General features: G+C 45.1%; 1 protein-coding gene across 1 annotated transcript in view; it reads left to right on the top strand.

The window, feature by feature from the left end:
- The window catches only part of ADRA1B (adrenoceptor alpha 1B), a 73,046-nt gene extending 59,320 nt beyond the window's left edge, over window positions 1-13,726 (top strand). The window contains exons 2-3 of the transcript XR_012414318.1: window positions 10,603-10,773; window positions 12,192-13,726. The gene's annotated coding sequence lies outside the window, so the exon portion shown is untranslated. The remainder of the gene's footprint in view (window positions 1-10,602; window positions 10,774-12,191) is intronic.
- The last annotated feature ends 4,139 nt before the right edge of the window (window positions 13,727-17,865 follow it).

Raw genomic sequence — 17,865 nt, forward strand, 5'->3', positions numbered from 1 at the left:
CTGGTCTAGTGCAAGTAAATGGGATTTGGAGTCAATAGGGCCTGGGTTCAAGTCTTAGCTCTGCATGACCTTGGGCAGTTCATCTTGCCTCTTCTGGTCTAGCAAATGGACACGATCATCACAGCCCACCAGGACACACAAAGGATTCAACGAGATCATTGAAGTATAAACACCGAAATGCAAATCACTGGGCAGATGCAAGTTATAATTTGGACCTTGGATATCTGAAGCCACAAGGCACTAAAGGCATTTCCTGAGCTGCTCAGTTCTGATGATCTCATTCATTACTGGGGTTTGGAGGTCACCCAGGCAGCACAGAGAGGCAGTAGCAGCCTCCTGTTTCTTTCCAGAAGGAAGACTGGCCAAGCAGTGGCTTACATGCCCCAGAGGGTGCTAGGGTCCAGATCTGCCCCTCGCCAGAGTCTACATTTTGCTGGCCTTTCCAAGTCACCTCGTTGTATCCAGGAGGACCCAGAGTTCATCAAGAATCCCTCAGACAGACAGGTCCTCTCTGTTCTGATCTCCCAACAGGCAGCAAAGCAGCCCTACTTTTTCCTCTCCAGCCACCCAGACTGCTGGGCCATTGTCACCATTGAAGGATGCACAGGAATAAATCTGCCAACCCCAGTCAAGAGGCCAGTGGCTTGGCAAGTGGAATACTAGTTAATTTTCCAGACTTGGACTCAAATTCCACCTCTGCCAGTAGTAGCTGTGTGACATTGGGCAGCTCACATCATGGGTCTAAACCTCCATTTCCTTAACTATAAAATAGAGATAATAATACTAACTACTTCACAGGGACATCGGAAGGATCAAATGAGATCATGAGGCTAAAACAGTTGACACCATGCCAGGCACTCAGTGAGCATCCCATGAACAGTAGCTATTAACGGAGGTAGTCATTCTTCAATTATTTACTGGGATATATGAAATTTGGAAAATCTGAATATAAAGACAAAACAATTCAGGTTTTTTGGGTCAGATTCCAGGTTTTAGGACTTAGGGTCCACCCTGAAGAAGAAAGACATAAGTTTATCACAGAGTAAAAGAATTTTGTTGGTCAGGCGCGGTGGCTCACACCTGTAATCCCAGCACTTCGGGAGGCTGAGGTAGGCGGATCATTTGAGGCCAGCAATTTGAGAATAGCCTGGCCAACATGTGAAGCCCTGTCTCTACTAAAAACATAAAAATTAGCCAGGCGTAGTGCATGCACCTGTAATCCCAGCTACTCAGGAGGTTAAGGCAGGAGAATCGCTTGAACCTGGGAATCAGAGATTGCAGTGAGCCAAGATAACTCCCAGAGCGAGTTATCTCACTGTCTCAAAAAAAAAAAAAAAATTGTCCTACAGCATGAAGACGCGTTACTCAAAAAGGTAATCAGTCCAAACTAAAATTAAAAATAACTTTAAACATTTAATAAAAGTTATAGGACATTCCAGGTGACAAAACCAAAATGGGTAAGGGAAGCATACATGTGTTAGGATTAGCACATCCTGTGACAGAAGAGGTGGAGGAGGGGACCAGGACAGTGGCCCCAAGCATGCACCTGAATTCAAGGCCCAGCTCTCCTACCCAAGTGAAGCACTTACCCTCTTGAGGCCAACCACTCTGCCTGTAAATTGGGGATGCAGATAGCACCTACTTCACAAGGTTGGGATGAACAATAAATGAGACAAAATATGAAAGAGCTTGGCACAGAGTAGGCACTATTTTTATTAACTATGGGGGACCTTGTATATCCTCCGTTCCAGCAGTTCTCAACTTTTCCTGGATCAGCATTTCCTTTAAGAATCTAATAAAAGCTAAAGAAAAATGAACACAGGAGGCTCAAACTTCACCTATTATTCCTGCCCTGCTAAATCTCCCAAAGGACACATGGAACCCAGGTTATAAACTTCTTAACAAATATGCTTCCTCAATATACAGAAGAAGCCAAAGAGAACATACAAGAGTGAGGAATCTGGCCCTGTGTTAGACATGTGAACACAACACGGAGGGAGACCAAGACCCAGGGTCAGGGAACTCAGCCTAGGTGAGAGGCAGCAGGTCAGCAAGCAATCCCATTCAAGTGCATCACAGATAGAAAGTGGTCCACTACTGTTCTCACTTGGTGAGACCCCAGTGTCAGGCTCCATCTCCCATTGGAGGGATGGCGGTGATGGTAAAGTGCTCCAGGTTCTTGCAAGGAGGTTGCCCCCCAAGGTTGGTTGGGTTTGGAAGAATTTGCATCCTTCCACAGTTTTGCCAGCTTATACCTGGACCTGCCTTTTGAAAGTTAAGAGCCAAGAATTTGACACTTTTTTCTTTAGCTTCCCCTTGACAGCCGTTCCCTTGGGCAATGAGCGGCTGACATCCAGCTGACTTGGCTGGAGTCAGAGGTTTAGTGTCCAAGATAATTCACTGAAGTGTGGGCATTGGGGTGAGGAGGGGGCACACAGGCATGACCTGCCCTTATTCCCTCTCTGATCTTCTTTCCTACCATCCCTGTTTGCTACTCTTCAAATGATAGGGGCATGGGGAGCCTCACGACTCCCAGCTCAGGGACTTTGCACTTCTTGTCCCCTCTGCCTGGAGCCCCTCCTTTCCATGTGGCCTCCTCCATGACCTCCTTCCCCTCTTTGCTCAAATGTCACCTTCTCAGTGATCATCCAATTTCTCCTACCATCCAATTTAAAAGTGACTTCCCTATTGCCAATACTGTCCAGCAATCCCTATTGCCCTTTCCCGCTTTTTCTCCATAGTACTTATCACTGCCTGACATATATTTTTCAAACTTATTTACATGTGTATTATCTGTTTCCCCACACACACACTAGAAGTGTATATTCCATGAGGGTGGGGATATTTGTCTGTTTTGCTCACTGTTGTTTCTCAGCACTTCATGTAGTACCTGACACATTTTAGGTGCTCACTAAATATTCTTGAATGAAGAAATGTGTATTACCCTGCCATGACTGTGAAAATGCTATAGTAGCAGAACAGAGTGCTGTGGGAAGCACATGGCATTGGGTCCTACCTCTAAATTGATGGAGCAGTTCTGGTCAGGGAGGGCTTCCTGTAAGAAGTGGCATCTGACAAATGTCATCTGGGACTCACTGCCCGGCAACCCTGGTGTTTCCATAGTCAGTGCTCTCCCTTGTGCCCCTAAGTGGGGATGGAGTCTGAAGGCCTACGGTCTGATTCTGGCTCAGCCCCTACCTAACTCCCTGGCCCTTTCTAAGGCTCTGTCTCTTATCTGTACTAAGCCAGAGACAATAGCTAAGCTCTGCAGATCTGTCACTTCAGCTTTTGTTCTCCCCTCCTCATTGCACAATCCTCAGATAAGCTATTTTTGGAGACAACTTCATTGGGATTAGTAAGACAAACAGCTTTGGCCCTTGCTGATGGCCTTATTCAGAGAAATAGCATCTTCACAAGAGATTTACAAAACCGCTTGGGAGCAGAGGAAAACGCTAAAACCTAGTGAATGCTCTTAAATATTGTGTCAGCCACTACTGTCAGAGGCATGCTATGTCCTCACCAAACACCATCTGAAACCCAGCCAACCACTGACACCTGTGCAGTACTTCATTCGCTCATTTGTTTTTTCATTCATTCATTCTGCAAACTATTCTTAAACATCTACACAAAGCTTGGAGCCAAGAACTTGAGCAAAACCTGTGTTTGCTCTCATGAAAATTTCATTGTGAAAGGGGAGATTGTACAGTCATTCAAAATGGCCAGGTGTAGTGGCTCACAACTGTAATCTCAGCACTTTGGGAGGCTGAGGCAAGAGGATTGCTTGAGGCCAGTACTTCCAGACCAGCCTGGGCAACACAGCAAGACCCTATCTCTACCAAAAAAAATTAATTTAGAAAAACCTTACATACAAGGTAGAAAGACGTTTGTGTAACACACGAGTTAAGTATTAGAACCATAGAATCAGCTAGAACTGGATGACAATCCTGATTTTCCCATTTATTAGTTGTGTCTCCTTGGGCATGTCACCTATCCTCTGAGAGGGTCAGTTTTCTTATTCTGTAAAATGAGAATAATACCTGTCTTAAAAGGTTGTCATGAAGATCAGTCACACTTCGGATGTAGCATGTTTAGTGCAATACCTGGCACATGGTATTTGTTCAGCAAGTGGAAGTTATTAAGAGCCATTGTAGGCATACCAGTAAGGGGCTTTGGGAATCCAAGGGTTCATGTCCGCTTGCACAGAATAAGAAAGGCTTCATGGAACTTTTGAAATGGGTCTAAAAGATGTGGCCGGCTGGGCGTGGTGACTCTCGCCTGTAATCCCAGCACTGTGGAGACCATGGAGGGTGGATCACCCAAGGTCAGGAGTTCAAGACCAGACTGGCCAACATGGTGAAACCCCATCTCTACTAAAAATACAAAAATTAGCTAGGCATGGTGGTGCATGCCTGTAAACTCAGCTACTCTGGAGGCTGAGGCAGGAGAGTCTCTTGAACCTGGGAGAAGAAGGTTGCAGTGAGCCAAGATCTTGCCACTATGTTCCAGCCTGGGCAACAGAGCAAGACTCCATAAAAAAAAAAAAAAAAAGATGTGGCCAAGTAGAGAGGGCAAGAAGGAGAGCAGAGGAGACAAAGCATGATGAGGAAGAGAAGATGGGGCTGGGAAAGGAAGCTAGAGGCAGATCAAGGCAGCAGAAGGAGCCCCACCAATGTAAGCGGACCATCGTGTGAGGAGAGCCTCAGATTTGCCATAGAAGAAGGAAAGTCGTGTTTCACAGGGACCACCAGGCAGCAAAAGAGAGAGAAAGGTGGAGGGAGGGACTCCAGGTTGGAAGGGTGGTTAGGGAGCCCTGACAACCTGCCAGCAATGAGGATTCAAGAAGGGAGTTTCAAGGTAAGATCTGTGAAAGGTGACTGGGTGGATGGCCACAGAACTGGCCCAAGAGGTTCCATATCCATAGAGTTGCCTCATTACGGTTTTCCTGTGACAGGCTAAACAGGTACACTAATCTCCACCTGAAAGAGGAGGAAAATGACACTCTAAAAGATTTCTTTCTTCGGTCACATAGCTAGTGTGAGGGAGAGCCAGAACAAGACTCCACACTGCCTGGCCCCAACTGAGACATTTTTTCTCTTTCTAGATCTTTCTATGTGACAGATGGGTTTCAGCCCCAGATTATGATGCCCAAAACATAGCTCAGACGAGTAGTAGTACAGCCTGGTCTTTAGGACTTGGGCTTGAGGTCAGAAAGAACTGCATTCAAATCCTGGTTCTGCTACTTGCCAGCTGTGTGGCCCTAGACAAGTGATTTAACTTCTCTCAGCCTCCGTTTCCTGATTGGGAAGACTGGCAGAATAACAGAATCTTCTTCACAAAGTTGCTATGAGAAATAAATGAGCCAATGCATGGAACTGAGACGTACTGGGCATATAGGAAATGCTCAACTAATAGCCAACAGTATTCGTGATAGCATTATCCAGTGTGAGGAAACAGAGAAAATGGAGTCTTAGAATTAGCCGTCAGGAAAGCGCAAACCTCTCTGAGCCAGGGGTAAGAGGTATTAGAGGACTCTCTCTTGAGACGCTTCAACTCTCCTGAGATAAGTACTATTTTGGGAGACCTCACAGTAAAAGAAAATCAGAAGAAAACAAATTATAAATCCAAATCATCTGAGCAGGGGCAGATGCTAACTGAGGCTGATGAGCAAATGTTGAGGGCAAAACAAGGTCCAGGAGCTGGACTCATGTAGAGACTTCTAGGCCAGGGGCTCTCAAACTTTCCAACTGCAACCCACAGGATGAAATACATTTTACATTACCACCCAGTATACATAGAGAGATATAGCTATGCAGATATAAATACAGACAGATCCAGATTTCTCAATCCCAGCACTATTGAAATTTTGATTTGGATAATTACTTGTTGGGCAGGGGGCAGGCACTGTCCTGCAAATTGCTGAATGTTTAGCAGCATCTCTGGTCTCTACCTACTAGAAGCTAGCAGCATCTCCCACCACCAGCTCTGACAATCAAAATTGTCTCCAGTCAAATGCCTCCCGGGGGGGTAAAAATAGCTCCCAAATGAAAACCACTGATGGATAGAGATGTAAGAAACAAAAGTTTCATGAAGGTTACCCATATTTACAAAATGTACTCTAATAGTTCCCATTTCGTATTATTAGATGTCACTTTTTTAAAAGTGCTAATTTGAGGATGGGCACGGTGACTCACGCCTGTAATCCCAGAAGTTTGGGAGGCTGAGGTGGGTGGATCACTTGAGGCCAGGACTTTGAGATCAGACTGGCCAACATGGTGAAACCCTGTCTCTACAAAAAATAATAATAACAATAATAATAATAAAAATAATAATAGTGCTAATTGTGGTCCACTAACTTGATTTTACACTGTAAGAACAATACTTTGAGGGGCACTATTTCAGGTGAAGGTTTCTACTTATCCCAGGCCCTGAAGAACTCAGTTGTAACTGTTTTCCAATGTCCCCCATCATTCCCAGAGGAGACTCCCTATTGGGAATTGGGAAGATGTTTGGGCTGGGAAAGATACTTATCCTCTTAGGACCTCTGTCTCATCCTCTGCAAAATGGGGATCAAATGTCTATTTCAAAGGCTTGGGTGGACATTAATGAGATAATTCTTAAAGTAAGCACTACCTCTAATTGAGCCATCACTATGTGATAGGCACTGTCCTAAGGGCTTTACACAGATTTACTCATTTAGTTCTCACTTTGTTTCTATAAACAAGGTGTTATGGTTATTAACATTACTGTACAGATGAGGAAAGTGAAGTTCTAAAAAGCCAAGTAACTTGTCCAATGTTGCATACTTAGAAAGGTCTGGTGGTTTTAAAATATTTCTGCAGATTCTTTGGCACTCCTCTCATTTAGAGATGAAGCCTAATCATCCATGTCTTGCATGCAATGCAGCAGAAGTGACCTGTGGGACTTCCAAAGTCATATAAGGTGATTCTGTTTCCACCCATCTTTCCCTCTTGGAATGCTCACCCTTGGAACCCATCTATCATTCTATGAGAAAGTTCAAGCCACACGGAGAGGCCACATGGAGATGTTCCTACCGGCTAAGGTTCCGGCCAGCAGTCAGCCTCAACTGCCAGACACGTAAATAACTCCTAAGTGCAAATCAACTAGCTGAGCCTAGCCAATCCCCATAATGGTGATGAAAGTAACAATAATAAGTGATTGGGCACCTAACAGGTGCCCTAGAAATGTCCGTTCTGTCTTGACGGAGCTAATGAAATGATGGGAAAGATTTGAGGTCTGGTATCTTCTGGTCTTGACTTGCAAAGGAGTCAGAGGGCATAAAGTCAGGAAGAGATGTGCTTGGTTGTTTGACTTATTTTCCCATCCAATTAGGTAGGCAGCTTTGTGTCTCGGGGACCTCCAAAGCTTAATATCAACAACCCAGAACATTGGGACTAAAACCACAGTGTTAGAACAACACATCAATGAGGTAGGCATTATTACTGTCTCATTTTTAGGCTTAGAAAAGTTAAGGTAATTAGTCCAAGATAACATGGCTTCTAGGTGGCAGAGCCAGGATTTGAGTCTTGCAGCCAACCAACCTTGGTCTGCACACCCCCAGCCTGGACAGTCCTCCTTTGTTCCTGGGAGGAAGCTCCTCTCACCCTCCCGCTTCTCCAAGCTCCCGCCTACCTCTGCCCTCTTTCTGGTCTCTAGCTTTTAGAAAACAAAAGCCAGGAAAACTTGTAAGTTTCTTCTGCTTCCCTCCCTCCCCCACACCTCACCTGAAGGAGGGAGGCACGAAGCCTGCTACTTGATTGAATCTGGGGAAAGGATGGGTGGGGGCAGAAATATGAATGAATATCACAAATTATTATCCAGTCACTCACTACCTAAATGTCTCATCAGCCCCTATCCGAAGGCAGTTACTAAGATGCTCTGCACGTGTGCGCACACACATGCAGGACGCGGCTCTGACTCAATCTGATGTGGATGACGTTCAGTTAATCCTGCTCAAGGCCAGTCCTCAAAAGCTAATGTAGTGCAGGGATTGATGAGGAAGCACCTGCTGCAGAATTCAGGGTTGAAAGTAACCACCTTCTTTCCCCTTCAGCCTGACCCCAGGATGAGCCTGAAGGTTTCTCATGAAGGGGTTCCAAAGGCAGAGGCTGGTAGCTTCCCCACCAGGGCAGAGTGAGCAGGACTTCCCTATCCCAGCCAGATCCCTCTGCTGCTTCAGAAAGCCCCAAGGGCTGGCCAGTCCAGAGCTGTGATCTGTCCAAGAGAATACCCTGGACAAGGCTTTCCTCTCCACCATCCCCAACCCTCACCTGGAAAACACCTGCAGAGAGATGTCAGAGAGCACCCGATGCCTTCTGTTAGGATTCTCCCCCGTTACAAGCCTTAAACCCCATGTGTTCTGGCACCGCACTCTCTCACTCTCATTACTGAGGTAACAGAGACAGGTATTCCTCCAACACCCACTCAGCGCATGCCGCTGGGGCCTCTTCTCAGCCACACACGCTTAAGATACAGTGATGAACAAGGATCTTCATCACTGCCTTGGCAGTGGGAATGTGGCAAGGGTGCCAGCCGAACCGAAATTGGGATTTGAAGTTTGATTGTGTCTGCTGCATTAGTGGCTCACAGGTCCTCCCAAACATCTGTTTGCATAAAATGGCATGCATGCGTCACAGGATTCTGCAAGAAGGGGAATTTTGCAGGTGGATCTCTGGGGGCAGAGAGACAAGATATTTTTTTTTTCTAGCATCACTGATCTCTCCATTTCTTCCTCTGTTGACCTGTGTTGCTTCCAGCTACCAAACTACCCCAGTATTTCCCCTAACTAAAGCACTCCACATTATTTTCCCTGACTCCACTTTCCCTCCCCGGGTTCTTTCTGCCATCCACTGAAGATGGCTTTCATCCTTCCTTCTCCTTGAGAACTCTGCTTGTCGAGGTCATTAAGGATCTTGATGCTGCCAGAGCCAAGGCCTCATCTTCCTACACCTCTCAGCAACATTTGGTGTGACTGATACATGGTTTTTCACTTTTGAGCACTTCTTTCACACTGCTTCCAACCTTGCTGACCACTCCTCAGTGGAGAACCTTCTCCTCTTCCCAATCTCTAAATGTTGAGGTTTCCAGGACTCAGTCCTTAGGCCTTTCTCTTCACTCCCTGGCCACCTCCTCCACTCCCATGACTTTAAGTTTATCCAAAATGGTGACTCCCAAATTATGTCACCAGCTCAGGCTTTTCATAGGCATCTCAAACTTAACATGTCCCAAACTGACCTCTTGTTTCTTTCCCACAATGGCTGCCCCCCATCTCAGGAAATGGACCAATGTTCATCTGAATGCACAAAATAAAAATCGTAGCTCATTCTTGACTTCTCTCTGACTCTTAAACCCCACATCAAGCATCAGAAGCTACCCAGAATCCATCTGTTTTGCACTACCTCCACTGCCACCACCACCCCATCTTCTCCAGCCTGAACCACTGCAGTTGCCTCCTAACTAAACTCTGGGCTTCCACCTCAGAAAATGGTCAATTTGCCCCTCCTCCCCAGCTACTAGAATGGTCTGTTTGAAAAGTAAATGAGGCTGGACGTGGTAGCTTACGCCTGTAATCCTAGCACTTTGAGAGGCCGAGGTGGGTGGATCATCTGAGGTTAGGAGTTCGAGACCAACCTCGCCAACACGGCGATACCCCATCCCTACTAAAAATACAAAAAAAAAAAAAAAAATAGCCAGGCGAGGTGACGGGTGTCTATAATCCCAGCTACTCGGGAGGCTGAGGCAGGAGAATTGCTTGAACCTGGGGGACGGAGGTTGCACTGAGCCAGATCAGGCCACATCACTCCAGCCTGGGCAAAAGAGCAAAACTCCATCTCAAAAAAAAATAGAAAAGAAAAAAAAAAGAAAGAAAAGCAAATGAGACTATGCTTCTGCTGGAACCCTCCAATGATTTCCCATCCATAAAATCCACATTTTGCAATGGTCTGCCCCTCTCCCACCTCCTCTTCTGATACTACCCCCTCCCTCACTCCACTCCAGCCACATGGGTCCCCTTAATGAACACACCAGGGACAGAGCCTCTGCTCTTGCTGTTTCCTCTGCCTGTGCTCATTCCAGATATTTACAGGTTTCACACCCTTCAGGACTCAATAAGAGACCCCCTAAAAGAGGCCCTGATTACCCATTCTAAAACAGATCGTCTATCACTCTGTAGCTCTTTACCTGGTTTTACCTTTTAATTAGCACACATTGTGAACTGATCTATTATTTATTTCTTTATGGGCTATCTCATCCATTGGAATATGAAATCCACCTTGGCAAGTACTTTAGTTACTTTGGTTACTTCTGGATTCCTAGATCAGGGAATAATAACTGGCACACAGCAGGCACTCATTAAATATTTATTGAATGAATGAATGATGTCTTAATATCTGGTCTCTGGCCAGGCCCCAAGTAGTAGCATGCTAAAGCTGACTTGTACCAGCTGAGAGCAGTTTATAAGCATCTCTGTTCAACTTTGCCTTCAGTGACATAATGACAGCTTGAAATATGCTGATGGGAATATGTACACCACAGAAATTGACAAACACTACAAATCAGGGCTCCTTTTTCTTTTCTTTTTTGTAGAGCTATTTACCAGCACACCAAAGGGTCTGGAAAAGGACTGGAAATAATCTTGGAAGAAACTCTTTCCTCAAAGGACTCTGGATCACTGAGAGGCCAAGCAGTGCTGCCTCTGGGCCCTGCTGACAAAGCCTGATCCTGCATTGGAAAGAGGAGCATTCTGCTTGGAACAAGGTACTGTGGGACCTGAAGGGAAGAGAGTTCCATTTAGCCCTCGAGGCTTTGCAGCTTTGGGAGGGCTGGGACACAGCATAGCCCCGAAGGAGGAGGAGAGTTCACAGAAGCACCAGAAGCATCAGCAGCAGTGACTACTCTTTAATGCAACTTGCTGAAAGCAGTTATTAAGAAGGTGGTGGGAAGAAAGGAACCCACAGGGCCCCCAGAAATATCTGGGGAGCCTTTTAGGAGGGCCTGAGTTTGACAGGTGAGGACCAGTAGACAGATTTTCTTTTAAGAGACAATGCTCACCCAGGCTGGTATGCAGTGACACAGTCAGCTCACTGCAGCCTCGAACTCCTGGCTCAAGGGATCCTCCCACCTCAGCCTCCCAAGTAGCTGGGACTACAGGTGCATGCCACCATGCTCTTCTAATCTTTAAAATTTGTAGAGACAGGGCCCCTCTATGTTGCCCAGGCAGATCTCAAACTACTGGCCTCAAGTGATCCTCTTCCCTGGCCTGCCAAAGCACTGGGATTACAGGTGTAAGCTAGTACACCCAACCTAGACAGAAAATATTGATTATTCACAATCACATGACCTAATTTGCACCCTCTGACTTGTGAGACTAGAGAGACTCATCTTTGAAAAGAGGTGTGTGCTCTGAGGCCGGTTCTTTTATTTGAACCGACAGCTTTTAGTACCAAGAGCTGGAGCTGTGATAATCAAACTCAGAGAGGAGAATCACTCAGTGAGCTAATTAAAAATACAGACTCACAGTTACCTCCAGCCCCCTCTAACGGATTTAGCAGATGGAAATAAGACCCAGTAATCTGCATTTAAAGAAATGATACAGTTGGTCCATGGACCAGATATTGAGAAGCATTGTACAGACGGTCAATGACTCAGGAGGGCTCAATTTACGATTTATTGGCTTTACGATGGGTTTCTGGAGGCCTAGCCCCATCGTAATTCCAGGAGCATGGGTGCTCCGTCTTACATTGCCCAGATAAGGGCTAGGTTTTACTCCCCGCTCAACGGTGCCTACTGTCTTACGGGGTCCACTTTGCTAAACACCGAGTTGGAAAAGCAGCTTCCTCTCTTTCCCAATCTCTGATGGTGCTGCTTCCAGATGTAACTTCTACCTGCCCTCTGCCTTAAGGGTCCCTAGAACCCAGGATGACTCCAGAGAAAGTAAGCTTGTCATCGACCAGTCACTTCCCAGTTGGTTAACGTCCACACCCTGGCCCCAGCGGCAGGGGAGCCGGGCCTGCGGGCTAAAGGGTGGTGGTGTAAGAAGCTGGACTAGCCCGGTTCCAGAAACCAAACGGCAGCTGTTATCATGCCTTTTAAATCACGCGTAGAGGTTTCAGTTTCTTCCTCTGCAGGCACGTAAATATTTGCCTTTGGGTTTCTGTGTTTTCTGCCGTTGCCAGGAGCTCCGATCCACCTCCCGCGGCGGGGACGCCCAGGTGCGCGGGTCTCTGCTCCGGGCTCAGCGGGCCGGCGCCGCGGCGTCTCCAGCAGAGCGCAGCAAAGAAGACGAAGCCTCCCGGAGCCGCTCCTCTCCGCCTGGAACGGGGCATCCTTCCTCCGTACGTGCAGAGACTGGGAAGCAGCTCTTCAGACACTGCAGTGACCCAGCCCGCTCCACGCCCCCTTCCCCTTCCCCTGAGCAGGTGCTTGGCGTGGGGCATGCTCGGCGTTGAGGTGGACCCGCGCGCCACCCGCTGGCCAACGCGCCTAAGCCACGGGAGTGCAAAGAAACCAGGCTGCTTGGCAATTCAGCTGGTGCGGCCCTGCGGCACTTCCCCTATCCCTCCATGGATGCAGCAAGATAGTCTAGAATTCTAGGTTAGGATTGCTTAACCTGGGGTCCGTGCGCTGGCTTCAGGGAATCTGGGAGCTCTCTAAAATGCTATGAACAATGTAGTATTTTTCTGGAAAAGGGATGCACAATTTTCATGAGTCTAATTTTATATGGTCTGTGGACCAAGTGCCAGGCAATGTGCAAGCCATTGGTGGTAAGTGATGACCAAGCAGATGTGTCACTTCTCCTCGTGGACTTTGTAGGCTGAAAAATGCCGCCCCCCTCCCCCGCCCCCCGCCGCCACCCAAAATATCTTTACATCCTAATCCCTGGAACCTGCGAATGTTACCCTTTATGGCAAAGGGTACTTTGCAGATATGATCAAGTTAAGGATCATGAGATGGGGAGATTAGCCTGGATTATCCTGGTGGGCCTGATATCACAAGGGTTCTTATAAGACAAACACAAAAGGAGACAGACAGAAGACAATGTGACAACAGAAGCAGGAGAACAAAGAGACAGACATTTTAAGATGCCACACGACTGACTTTGAAGATGGGGAAACAGGGCCGTGAGCCAAAGGATGTGGGGCAGATTCTGAAAGCTTGAAAGGTCAAGGAAACAGCTTCTCCAGACCCAGGAGCCTCCGGAAAGAACCCCACTGCTGACACCTTGACTTTAGCCCAGTAAAACTGACTGTAGACTTCTGACCTCCAGAACTGCAAGAGAATCAATGTGTTTGTTCCTTTATGCCACTACTTTGTAGTGCTTTGTTACAGAAGCTTTAGGAAGCTAATATGCATCTCAGCAGGCGTCAGACCCTAAAAGTGGTAAGAGACCACAGTCCTTTACAGTGCTGAGATTCTCTGTATCACTGATCCTTCCCCTCTCCAGGAGGAGACAACCAAGAGACAGAAAGTCTAACTGACCTTACTGAACTCACCTGTGCCACAGAGGTACAACTACATCTGAGTCCCTTTCCTGGAGAGTTTCAGAACTAGTTAGGAAGATAAAATTCAAATTGCATCAGTGGCCGGGCACAGTGGTGTATGACTGCAATCCCAACAGTTTAGGAGGCTGAAGTGGGAGGATCACTTGAGCCCAGGAATTCAAGACCAGCCTGGACAACATAGCAAGACCCCATCTCTACGAAAAAAAAAATTTAAATTAGCCAGGTTTGGTGATATGCACCTATATTCCTACCTACTCAGGAGACTAAGACAGGAGGATTACTTGAGGCCATACACTGATGGCCAGTTGGGCTGCTTTCTACCTTTTGGCTATTGTGAATAACGCTGCTATGAGGATGGGCATATAAATATCTCTTCCAGACCCTGCTTTCAATTCTTTGGCTATATACCTAGAAATGGACTTGCTGGATCATAATTTGATTTTTTTAAGGAACCCCAATACTGTTTCCCATAGCGGCTGCACCATTTTACGTTCCCACCAACAGTACACAGGGGTTCCAGTTTTCACCACCTCTTCATCGATTTTGTTATTTTTCTAGTGTTTGTTCCATAGTAAGCACTCTAATGGGTGTGAGGTGATATCTCACAGAGATTTTGATTTGCATTTCCCTAATGATTAGTGATGTGGAGCATCTTTTCATGTGCTTATTGGACATTTGCATATTATCTTTGGAAAAACATTTATTCCAGTCCTTTGCCCACTTTTTAAATCAACTTATTTGTGTTTGTTGTTGTTGATTTTCAGGTAAGTCTTTTAAGTCAGTTTTTTTTGGAGGGGGTAGGATATATATAAAATAAAATTCACTATATAAAATGAATTTCACCATTTTTAAGTGTAAGATTTTAAGTGTATGATAGGTTTTGACAAACGTATGCGATCATATAACCAACACCACAATCAAAATACAGAACATTTTCATAACCCCAAAAATTTCTCTCAGGCCCCTGTGCCATCAAATTCCTCTCCCTTCATCAGCCCTGACAACCACTGAACTCCCCTATAGTTTTACCTTTCCCAAATGTCTTATAAATGAAATCATACCCTATGTAGCCTTCTGTATAAAACAATGCCTTTGAGATTCATCCATGTTGTTGTATGTGTCAGTAATTCATTCCTTTTTATCAGTGAGTGGTATTCCAGTGTATGGATATACTATAATTCGTTTATTAATTCATCAGTTTATGGACATTAGATTGTAAATGAAAGTGCCATAAACATTTGCATACAGGTCTTCCTTTCTCTTGAATGAATACCTAGGAGTTGGATTGCTGGGTTGTATGGTAAGTGTATGTTTAATGTTATAAAAGCTGCCAAACTGCCAGGTGCAGTGGCTCACGCCTGTAATTTCAGCACTTTGGGAGGCCAAGGCAGGCGGATTACTTGAGGTCAGGAGTTTGAGACCAACCTGGCCAACATGGTGAAACCCCGTCTCTGCTAAAAATACAAAAATAAATAAATAAATAAATAGCCAAGTATGGTGGCAGGCATCTGTAATCCCAGCTACTTGGGAGGCTGAGGCAGGGGAATTGCTTGAACCTGGGAGATGGAGGTTGCAGTGAGCCCAGATCACACTATATTCCAGCCTGGGCGACAGAGCAGGGCTCCGTCTGAAAAAAAAAAAAAAAAAAAAAAGCTGACAAACTGTTTTCCAAAGTTGCTGTGGTATTTCATGTTTCTCCAAACAATGCATGAGATTTCTGGCTGCTCCACATCCTTAGTAACACCTAGTATATGATTCTGTTTCATTTTCAGTCATTCTAATTGGTTTGTAGTGCTCTCTTGTGGCTTTAATTTGTATTTCCCTAAAGCCTACTAATGTTGAACATCTTTTTATCTGCTTATCTGCCCTCTGTACATCTTTGGTGATGTGTCTGTTTAAATATTTTGCTCAGTTTTATTGGCAATTTTGCTCTTCTTATTGAGATGTAAGTTATTTATTTATATTATGTGTAATTCTTTTAATGCATATATGCTTTGCAAACATTTTCTTCCAGTCTTTTCATTTCTCTTGCCTTTTGTTTCTTTAATAATGTCTTCTGAAAAGTAGGCATATTTAATTTCAATGAAGTGCATACTTTTTATTGTCCTGTAAGTAATTTTTTTATTTAAAAAGAAAGCAGGTTGAGTGTGGTGGCTCATGCCTGTAATCCTAACACTTTGGGAGGCCAATGTAGGAGGATTGCTTGAGTCCAGGAGTTTGAGACTAGCCTGGGCAACGCAGGGAGACTCTGTCTCTATAACAAATTTAAAAATTAGCCTGGCATAGTGGTGCACATCTATAGTCCCAGCTACTTGGGAGGCTGAGTCCAGAGAATTGCTTGAGCCAAGGAGTTGGGGGCTGCAGTGAGCCATGATTGTGCCACTACATTCCAGCCTGGGTGACAGAGCCAGATCCTGTCTAAAAAAAAAAAAAGGAAAGCAAAAACCCTGCTTGCTTGATGAATCTTATGGGGAGAAACAGTTGGTCTTTGAGTTAAGGAACATGGAGTAGGGAGAAATTAGAGTGAGCCTTCATTGGACCAAATGGAGAGGAGAGGAGACCATTGCTTTAGATTCAAACAACTTCCAAGCCCTCATTGTCTCTCTGTGCCTCATAAGCGACGGAAAGTGGAGCTCTCCCATATAATCAATTAATGGCATGAATAAATGTATAATTGCAGAAAAGAATAAGTATTACAAAGGAGAGATGCACAGTGCTCTGAGGGCTGACCACCAGGCCCCAGGCCTAGGTGGAGGTGGGGAGGGAGGAGATGTTCAGGGGTGACTTTCCTGAGGGAATGGAGCTTGAGCTGAGTTTTTTTATTTTTACTTTTCAGAGATGGGGGTCCCACTATGTTGCCCAGGCTGGCCTCAAACTCCTGGGCTCAAGCTGTTCTCCCGCCTCAGCCTCCCAGGTAGCTGCTACTATAGGTGTGCACCATTATGCCTGGATTGAGCTGAGCTTTAGAGGTGGGGCGGGAAGGGAGCATTGCAGGCAGAGGAAACAATTCAGGCAGTGGCTCTCGCAAGGAGGGTGCTTTCTGAAAGGCCAGTGCGGATGGTACTGAATGAAGGAGAGAGAGTCATAAGGAGGCTGGGAAGGTAGGCAGATCTTGAGGGTTTTGGGTGTATTTTTGTCTTCATCCTAAGAAACTGGGAGGAAAATTTCCAGTTTTGCAGGTGATGTGATCCAGATGGGCATTTTGGAAAGATCAATCTGGTTGGTGGATGGAAGGATGATGGATGAGAGAGGGAGTTTGTGCTGCATTAAAGTTAATTTATCCACCTCACTAAAGTGGGTATCATTTTTTTTTTTAACGATAACAAGTCTTGACAATGATGTGGAGACATTAGAATCTTTGCGCCCTGTTGGTAGGGATATTAAATGGTAAATCTGCTATAAAAAAACAGTTTGGCAGTTCTTCAATCAGTTAAACATAGAATAAGCATTTGACCCAGCAATTCCACTTCTAGGTATATCCCCAAAGGAACTGAAAACAGGTTACTCAAAAACTTACACACAAAAGTTCATAGCATCAGTATTCATAGTAGCCAAAATGTAGAAACAATTCAAATGTCCATCAACTGATAAAAGGGTTTTTTTAAATGAGGTATATCCATACAATGGAATATTATTCAGCCATAAAACAAAGAAGTACTGTTATATGCCACAACATAAATGAATCTTGAAAGAAGAAGCCAAACACAAAAGCCTACATGTTGTAGGAGCCCATTTATGTGAAATATCCAGATTCAATCTATAAAAACAGAAAGCAGAGGAGTGGTTGCCAGAGCTGGGGGAAGGGGGAAATGGGAATTATTAATAGGTACAGAATTTATTTTTGGAGTGATAAAAATGTTCTGGAACTTGGTAATAGTGATGGTTGCACAACATTATGAATATTGTATGTTACTAATAGGAAATTTTATGTTATATGTATTTTACTACAATAAAAAAATTTAAGTTATTTTGTCCTCACCTTCCCCTTGGGATGCTACTTCCCTCATCTATGCAAGAAGGAAGTTGAGCTCACTGTGCCCTTCAGGTTCTAACTTTCTAAGACACCATAAACTGCTCAGGTAGTGTACTTTGCATTCTGCCTACCTATAGGATAACTTAAGTAGAGTACCAAGTAGGCAACAATAATATTAAACCACAGAATTAAAAAGTTACTCTCTTTTCAGTCTCTTTTATTCTTTCTGATTCTGTCAAGTTGAAAGTCTTGCCTTGGTGCTAATGCAAAGCAGGTTCACTGTGCACCAATTGCTTGCCAAGTTAAGAGAATATTCACACACATAACCCATTACATGAAATGGGCTTATTACTCACAGACAGGCAGCAAGGGACA

This window comes from Macaca fascicularis, chromosome 6, assembly GCF_037993035.2.
Source record: "Macaca fascicularis isolate 582-1 chromosome 6, T2T-MFA8v1.1".
Taxonomy (NCBI): Eukaryota; Metazoa; Chordata; class Mammalia; order Primates; family Cercopithecidae; genus Macaca; species Macaca fascicularis.